Genomic DNA, 9,113 nt, shown 5'->3' with positions numbered 1-9,113 from the left:
AGCCCGAGATCGCCCCCGAGGCGTGAGGGACGTGGTGGCCAGCATGATCAGTACAAGAGGAATGAGCAGTATGATCACCGATTCGACCGTGATGATCGACGTCGAGTGCCAACCCCTCCCCCGAGGAGTGGGTCATATGCGCCTCGACGGCAAGATGACAGACGCCCTCATAGTGTTGGGCAGAGGATTCCAGTCGACCCCAGAGACCCAGGCTTTGATGCGAGATCCATCCTCGTTCAAGGTTTGGTTGACAGGAACAGAGCTCATCAAGAAGGCCACAACAGAGATGCGCCTGCCAGCAGCAGAGTACGTGCTTCAGGGCCAGAGTGTTTCAGTCGAGCCATCAGAGCCGCAGTGATACCTCCCAATTTCAGGTTGGCGACTGGAATCGGCAAGTTCACCGGTGAATCTAAGCCTGACACCTGGCTCGAAGATTACCGAGTGGCTGTACAGATTGGCGGTGGCAATGACGAGGTGGCCATGAAGCATTTTCCTCTCATGTTAGAGGGCTCGGCCAGAGCATGGCTAAATCAGTTGGCACCCAGCAGCATTTACACTTGGGAGGACCTCTCCCGAGTGTTTATCACAACCTTTGAAGGAACATGCAAGCGACCTGCAGGCCTAACCGAGCTGCGGTCTTGCGTGCAGAAGCCGAATGAAACTCTGAGGGAATACATCCAGAGGTGGATCACGCTGCATCACTCGGTTGAGAACGTGCCGGACCATCAAGCGGTTTGTGCCTTCAAGGAAGGTGTTAAATACAGAGAGTTGAATCTGAAGTTCGGTCGAACTGGAGAGATGTCTCTGAATCGGATGATGGAGATTGCCACCAAGTATGCTAACGGAGAAGACGAAGATCGACTCCGGAGTGGCAAGCAGAAAACAATCGCCCAGGAAACTGGAGGCAATTCCGGTCGGAAGCAGAAGCGGAAGGCCGAGCCAGCCGCCCCTGGAGAGGCCCTGGCCGTAACCCAGGGAAACTTCAAGGGAAAACCCAAGGGCACCTGGAAGCCCAAAAAAGTCAAGGATCAAGACGGAAATGATGTTTTGGATCTGCCATGTCACATCCACACCAAGAAGGATGAAGAGGGTAATTTTATTTACCCAAAGAATACCACTCGATAGTGCCGGCTCCTGATCCAGCAGTTCCAAGGAAAACAGTCCAAGGATAAGGAAAAGGAGTCGGACAGAGTCGAGGACAAGGAAGACAGTGACGATGGATACCCCCAAGTCAATTCCACCCTGATGATTTTTGCCGATGTCGAAAGAAAAATTCGACTGAAAGTCATTAACCGAGAGGTGAACATGGTTGCCCCGGCAACACCCAGTTACCTGAAGTGGTCCCAGACCGCCATCACATTCGACCAGTCTGATCACCCGACGCACATTGCCACCCCTGGGAGGCAAGCTTTGGTGGTCGACCCAATTGTTGAAGGCACCCGACTGACTAAAGTCCTGATGGATGGAGGCAGTGGCCTGAACATATTGTATGCTGAAACTTTGAAAGGAATGGGCATTCCGATGTCCAGACTCAGCACCAGTAACATGAGTTTCCATGGAGTCATTCCTGGGAAGAAAGCCCAATCACTCGACCAGATCGCTCTTGATGTGGTTTTCGGTGATTCAAAGAATTACCGCAAGGAAAAGTTGACATTCAAGGTCGTGGACTTCCAAAGTGCTTATCACGCCATTTTGGGCAGGCCAGCTTACGCACGCTTCATGGCCCGGCCATGTTACGTGTACCTCAAACTAAAGATGCCTGGCCCCAAAGGTGTGATCACTGTCACATGCAATCGAAAGAAGGCGGAAGAGTGCTTTCAGAAGGGCTCAAAGATTGCAGATGCTCAGATGGCAGTGGTCGAGCTGCAAGAGTACCAAAAGACTGCCGACCCAAGCGAGTTGCTACGAGCCAAGAAGCCTGCTTCAGAATCAGCTTTTCAGTCGTCCGGTGAAACAAAAACAGTCGACATTCACCCGACCGACCCCGACGCTGCCCCGACTCACATCTCAACGACGCTTGACTCCAAATAGGAAGAAGCGCTCATCCAGCTCCTCCGTGAGAACTGGGACATCTTCGCATGGAAACCCTCCGACATGCCTAGAGTTCCCAGGGGGCTGGCTGAGCACCGTCTACGGGTCGACCCGAAATTCAAGCCTGTGAAGGAACATCTTCGACGGTCCACCGTCCAGAAGAAGCAAGCCATTGGCGAGGAGGTGGCTCGGCTCTTAGCGGCAGGGTTCATCCGAGAAATTTACCACTCTGAGTGGCTCACCAATGTCGTCATGGTCCCCAAGAAGGACAAGTCACTTCGCATGTGCATTGATTTCAAACATATCAATCGGGCCTGCCCGAAAGATCATTTTCCTCTCCCTCGCATCGACCAAATAGTCGACTCGACTGCGGGGTGCGAGAGATTGTCTTTTCTAGATGCTTATTCCGGGTACCATCATATCCGTCTGTATGGACCCGACGAAATCAAAACAGCTTTCATCACCCCATTCGGATGCTTCTGTTATGTCACTATGCCGTTCGGCCTCAAGAACGCCGGAGCCACGTTCATGAGAATGATTCAGAAGTGTTTACTCACTCAAATCAGTCGGAATGTGGAGGCATACATGGATGATATTGTGGTCAAGTCACGCAAAGGTTCCGACCTGCGAGCTGACCTTGCCGAAACTTTTGCCAACCTCAGGAGGTATGATATCAAGCTCAATCCATCAAAATGCACATTCGGAGTTCCAGGAGGAAAGTTACTCGGTTTTCTCGTTTCCGAACGAGGGATCGACGCCAATCCTGAGAAAATTGGCACCATACTCCGGATGAAGCATCCTATACGCGTGCACGATGTCAAAAAGCTTACAGGCTGCTTGGCCGCTTTGAGTCGATTCATTTCTCGCCTCGGTAAAAAGGCGTTGCCTCTCTACCGACTGATGAAGAAGTCTGACAAGTTCGAGTGGACTCCAGAAGCTGACGCAGTGTTTGCAGAACTCAAAGCTCTGCTCTCCACCCATCCGGTGCTTGCTGCCCTAATCAGCAAAGAGCCTCTGCTGCTGTACATTGCGGCCACGGGACAAGTTGTCAGTACAGTACTCACGGTCTAGCGGGAAGAAGAAGGAAAGGCCTTCAGAGTTCAGCGCCCAGTCTATTATCTGTCTGAAGTTTTGACCCCTTCAAAACAAAGATACCCTCACTACCAGAAGCTTGTATATGGGATTTACATGACCACGAAGAAGGTTGCACATTACTTCTCTGACCACTCCATTACAGTCGTCAGCGACGCCCCACTGTCAGAGATACTGCATAACAGAGATGCAACTGGTCGAGTGGCCAAGTGGGCGATTGAACTCCTTCCCTTAGATATCAGGTTTGAAGCAAAGAAGGCTATTAAGTCCTAAGAAATCGCAGATTTCGTCGCCGAGTGGATTGAACAGCAGCTTCCGACTCAAGTTCACTCGGAGCACCGGACCATGTTCTTCGATGGATCTAAGATGCTGAATGGTTTCGGTGCTGGGGTAGTTCTAGTCTCCCCCCGAGGAGAAAAGCTCATATACGTCCTCCAGATTCACTTCGATTCCTCCAACAATGAAGCAGAGTATGAAGCACTTCTGTATGGGTTGCGCATGGCCATTTCACTCGGCGTCCGCCGCCTCATGGTCTACGGCGACTCAGATTTGGTGGTTAATCAGGTGATGAAGGAGTGGGACGTCAGAAGTCTGGCTATGACCGGTTATTGCAACGCAGTGAGAAAGCTAGAAAAGAAATTCGAGGGGTTAGAGCTTCATCACATCCCCCAACTCAAAAATCAAGCAGCCGATGATCTGGCAAAGATAGGCTCCAAGAGAGAAGCCATTCCCAGCAATGTGTTTTTGGAGCACATCCGCTCGCCGTCAGTCCAGGAGGATCCTTTCACAGAAGAAGCCCCACAACCGAAAAGTGCCACAGATCCGACCGAAGTTGAAGTTCCTGCTGTGGTCGACCTGATCATGGAAGTCTTGGCCATCACTCCCGACTGGACGATACCATACATCGCGTATATACTAAGGAAAGAGCTCCCAGAGGACGAGGAAGAGGCTCGACAGATCGTCCGCCGATCCAAGGCCTTCACAGTCATAAAGGGGCAGTTGTACAGAGAAAGCGCGACTGGAATCGGTCAGAAGTGCATAACTCCGGAAGAAGGTCAGATGATCCTTGATGAGATCCATTTGGGGACCTGCGGTCACCATGCGTCCTCCCGGACCATTGTGGCCAAAGCATATCGAGCGGGATTTTACTGGCCAAGAGCAAATGAGATGGCAAAGGAGATAGTTGACAAGTGTGAGGGGTGTCAGTTCTACTCCAACATGTCCCACAAACCCGCATCAGCCCTGAAGACTATTCCACTCGTCTGGCCCTTCGCTGTCTGGGGACTGGACATGGTCGGTCCTCTGAGAACAGGCAGGAGCGGTTTCACCCATGTGCTTGTGGCAGTCGACAAGTTTACCAAGTGGATTGAAGCTAAACCCATCAAGAACCTCGATGCTGGCACTGCTATTAGTTTCGTCAGAGGACTAACATTCAGATATGGAGTCCCTCACAGCATCATCACCGACAATGGGTCAAACTTCGATTCAGACCAGTTCAGAGCCTTTTGCGCCTCTCAAGGCACTCGTGTCGACTATGCGTCAGTCGCCCATCCCCAGTCGAATGGACAAGCTGAAAGAGCAAATGGTCTGATCCTCAAAGGACTAAAGCCTCGGCTAATGCGTGATCTCAAGCACGCAGCAGGTGCCTGGGTCGACGAGCTTCCGTCAGTTTTGTGGGGATTAAGGACCACCCCTAACCGATCGACTGGAAGAACCCCATTCTTTCTTGTTTATGGAGCCGAAGCCGTTCTGCCAAGTGATCTCCTTCACAACGCTCCCTGAGTCAAGCTTTACACCGAAGATGAAGCAGAACAGGCTCGGCAAGATGCAGTAGACCTCCTGGAAGAAGAAAGAGAGATGGCCATGATCAGATCGACCATTTATCAGCAAGACTTGTGTCGATTCCATGCCCGACATGTGAAGAGTCGAGCCTTCCAAGAAGGAGATTTGGTCCTCCGAGTGGATCAACAGAAACCACACAAGCTTGCTCCTACTTGGGAAGGCCCCTACATCATCACCAGAGTCCTCCACAACGGAGCGTATCACCTCTAAAATGTTGATCGCCAGATTGACGAGCCGCGAGCTTGGAATGCGGAACTACTCCGCCCCTTTTACACTTAAGTTCCATCCCATAAAGATGTAATAAGAGAAACTTCCGCAGTTCATTTTTATCAAAGTCAAGAGTGTTCCAATGATTGCTGTGACTTCTGTTTACATACGAGAACCCCCAGTGGGTGACTTAGCCGTGAACCCGTTTCGCCTAAGTTCAAAAAAAATCCTACCGAGTGGAGAGCAAACCTCCCACTTGGGGGCTTAGCTGCAGTCCAGCACTCGCCTAAGTTCTCCTACGCAGAGACTTAGCTGCAGTCAGCACTCGCCTAAGTTTGAAAAATCCTACCGAGTGGAGAGCAAACCTCCCACTCGGAGGCTTAGCTGCAGTCCAGCACTCGCCTAAGTTCTCCTACGAAGAGACTTAGCTGCGGTCAGCACTTGCCTAAGTTTGAAAAATCCTACCGAGTGGAGAGCAAACCTCCCACTCGGGGGCTTAGCTGCAGTCCAGCACTCGCCTAAGTTCTCCTACGCAGAGACTTAGCTGCAGTCAGCACTCGCCTAAGTTTGAAAAATCCTACCGAGTGGAGAGCAAACCTCCCACTCGGGGGCTTAGCTGCAGTCCAGCGCTCGCCTAAGTTCTCCTACGAAGAGACTTAGCTGCGGTCAGCACTCGCCTAAGTTTGAAAAATCCTACCGAGTGGAGAGCAAACCTCCCACTCGGGGGCTTAGCTGCAGTCCAGCGCTCGCCTAAGTTCTCCTACAAAGAGACTTAGCTGCGGTCAGCACTCGCCTAAGTTTGAAAAATCCTACCGAGTGGAGAGCAAACCTCCCACTCGGGGGCTTAGCTGTAGTCCAGCACTCGCCTAAGTTCTCCTACAAAGAGACTTAGCTGCGGTCAGCACTCGCCTAAGTTTGAAAAATCCTACCGAGTGGAGAGCAAACCTCCCACTCGGGGGCTTAGCTGCAGTCCAGCACTCGCCTAAGTTCTCTTACGAAGAGACTTAGCTGCAGTCAGCACTCGCCTAAGTTTGAAAAATCCTACCGAGTGGAGAGCAATCCTCCCACTCGGAGGCTTAGCTGCAGTCCCGCACTCGCCTAAGTATGAAACGCTTCTCATTTCCCAAGGACGACGAGAGGCAGGTCGACCGCCACCTTCTCCTTCGGAGCTGCACCACAGACACAAAGTTATTTCGAGTGAAGATCAAATCCCACTCGACGGGTCATCCACAAAGAGATTCAACGACAAATCAAGTTCAAATAAAGCCTAAAATATCCGAAAGACCTCAGATCGAAGTACTCGAGCCCACAGCTCGGCAGAGTTTAACTGTTACACTTCCACTCGGCATTCCGAGGCAAATTTAAGGCAGAGTTTAACGGATTACAAAATACACTCGGCATCCCGAGGCAAGTTTTTTCATTCCTCAAGAGGAGGAGGACTGGCAGGGGTGACAAACTCATCCAAGTCGATCCCATCTGCGATGCGGGTAGCAGCAGCAATAAATGTCTCCATGAAGTCCTGGAAGTTGTGCTTCCTCGTGTTGGCAACTTGGATGGCGGCCAGCTTCTCCTCCCGCACCTCCTTGCAATGGACGCGGACCAGAGACAGAGCCACGTCGGCACCACACCGAGCTGAAGACTTCTTCCACTCTTGCACTCGGTCAGGGATTCCGTTGGGTCGAGTCATCAGAGACTCGAGATCATTCTGGAGCGTGGACTCCGGCCAAAGCGTCGGGTCGATCCGCGTCATGGCGACCTTCAGTCGAGCCAAGTAATCCACGACGCCGTCAACGCGGGATTCCAGTCGGAGCAGGTTCATGGCAGCTTCGTCTTGCACCGGAGAGTTGATTGGATCCAAACCTGTTTCGATCCGCCCGATCTCCTCTTCGAAGTTCTGGCAAAGTTCTGCATGCACGACCCAAGGATAAGTCGAATTTCATAAAACTGAGTCGACACAAAAAGAACCAGTCGGAACTGATTGTGCACCTTCGAGCTTGATGTACAGCTTCTTGGCAAAGCTCCTCAAGTAGCTCTCCAGGTCGTCTCTCCTGCGAGCGATGCTTTCCATCTTCTCGCTCAGGGTGAGGTGCTCCTTCTTCCAACGCGAACACTCCCTGTTGGCTTCCTTCAGAGCGGTCTTCAACTTGGTGTTCTCCCCTTCTAATTGGTCGACCGAAGCCAGCTTCTGCGCGGCCAGAGCGGTCTTGTCATCAGCCTCCTTACGGGCAGCAGCCAAGTCCTGATCCTTCTTCGCCAGAGCTTCTTTCAGTTTTTCTGCAAAATGATGATTGAGTCGGAGAAAGCGAAGAGATGCTCAAGCCTGAAAACTAACCAGTCGACAAAGGCGTCTTACCTGCGGCACCGTCTCTGACCTTCTGCAGCTCCGTCCTGGCCAGCTCCAGATCGAGGTTCATTTGAATTTGCTGCTTCTCCAGGTCAGCCAAGCGGGTTCCAAGATCACAAGACTTCTGAAGTCGAAGGGGAGGAGTTGCAATCTCAGTAAAAAAAAGAAGAAGAGCAACAAAGACAATAAATACTAAGACTACGGTCGACTGCCAGCAGTCCACCATAGTCTCGGGGACTACACCCAGTGGGTGCACTTAGCGTGACCCCACCGGTTCCTATCCCACCCGACCGACCCCCGAAGTCGAGTCAAAGACCACCCGACCGACCCCTGAAGTCGAGTCAAAGACAAGTTGCTTCCGAGCAGCTAAGAGACAATAAGCCTACACCCAGTAAAAAAAAAGAGAGAGAAAGACGTCGACTGCCCGCAGTCGACGGGATACCGTTCCATTCGACATGGCCCGATCAGACAGAGTGAAGAAACTCAACTACGACTCAATTTAAAGACTACAGCCGACTGCCAGCAGCCGACCGTAGTCTCGGGGACTACACCCAGTGGGTGCACTTAGCGTGCCCCCACTCGTCCAAAAAAAACCAGTGGGCGTACAAACTTAAAGATCTTCGGAAAAGAGATTCTTCAAAGAACATACCAAAACAGACCAAGTGTTGAAGTCGACTGACCTGGACATTGCTCTGAAGAGCCGAGCTTGCGTCGTAAGCCGCCTGGCAAGCCTCCCGAGCCACTTTTACCTGTTCCATTATGACTCCAGCCTGGCGTACAGCCTCCTTCACAGCAGCCGCTTGGTCCTTGGGGACGGGGTACGTAGCAAAAAGCGAAGACGGATCTGCAGTCAACGCTGAAGGCTGGACACTCGTCAAAGGAACAGCGAAAGTCACGGAAGCCCGAGTGGGTTCGCCATCATCCCGAACTGCAGCCTCAGGCGCGGGAGTGGATTGCGGAGTCTTGCCAGCCAACACCTTCTTCTTCCTCTTCACCCTCAGTGGTGCGTTGTCGTCGTCGTCCGGAAGGTCGATAACATGAGGAGGAGCTGCAAGGAAAACATTCAATCGACCAACGCTTCAGTCGACTCGTAAGCAGGACGGCAGTGATCGTACCAGGGTTGGAGGTGGCAGCGTCCTCCATCTCTTGGTCGTCGTTCCTGGCGGAGACCTCAGAAGTTGCACCACTGCAAATCTCGAAAGTTAGTCAGTTGGCCCAGTGAATCGACCAAAGGATCCGTCCACAGTCGACAAAGGAAAGCAAGTGTTGTTGTTACCCCGAAATGGTGGGAACAGCTATCTTCATCTTGGGCAAGGCCTTGGGTGGCTTAGATGGCACCGTTCATGGGTGCTTGGGAGCCTTCCCGGTCGGTGGAGGAGAAGAAGTCCGAGGGCGTTTCGACGACTGCCCAACAGGAGCGGCCGCCTTGCCACGTTCCTGCGCTGGATCGTGGGCGAGCTTGGACCGTCCCTCCGGGCGGGAGGGTTCAGCCTCCTCCTCCTCTTCACTGGAGAAGATGTCGTCGCCCTCCTCTCCCTCACCGTCGGACTCCCACTCGACCTGTTCGTCCCCGCTCTCGCCTCCGCTCCCCTCACCT

This window comes from Triticum urartu, chromosome 5A (assembly GCF_056163025.1).
Source record: "Triticum urartu cultivar PI428250 chromosome 5A, HENAU_Tu73, whole genome shotgun sequence".
Taxonomy (NCBI): Eukaryota; Viridiplantae; Streptophyta; class Magnoliopsida; order Poales; family Poaceae; genus Triticum; species Triticum urartu.
This window is presented reverse-complemented; position numbering follows the sequence as displayed.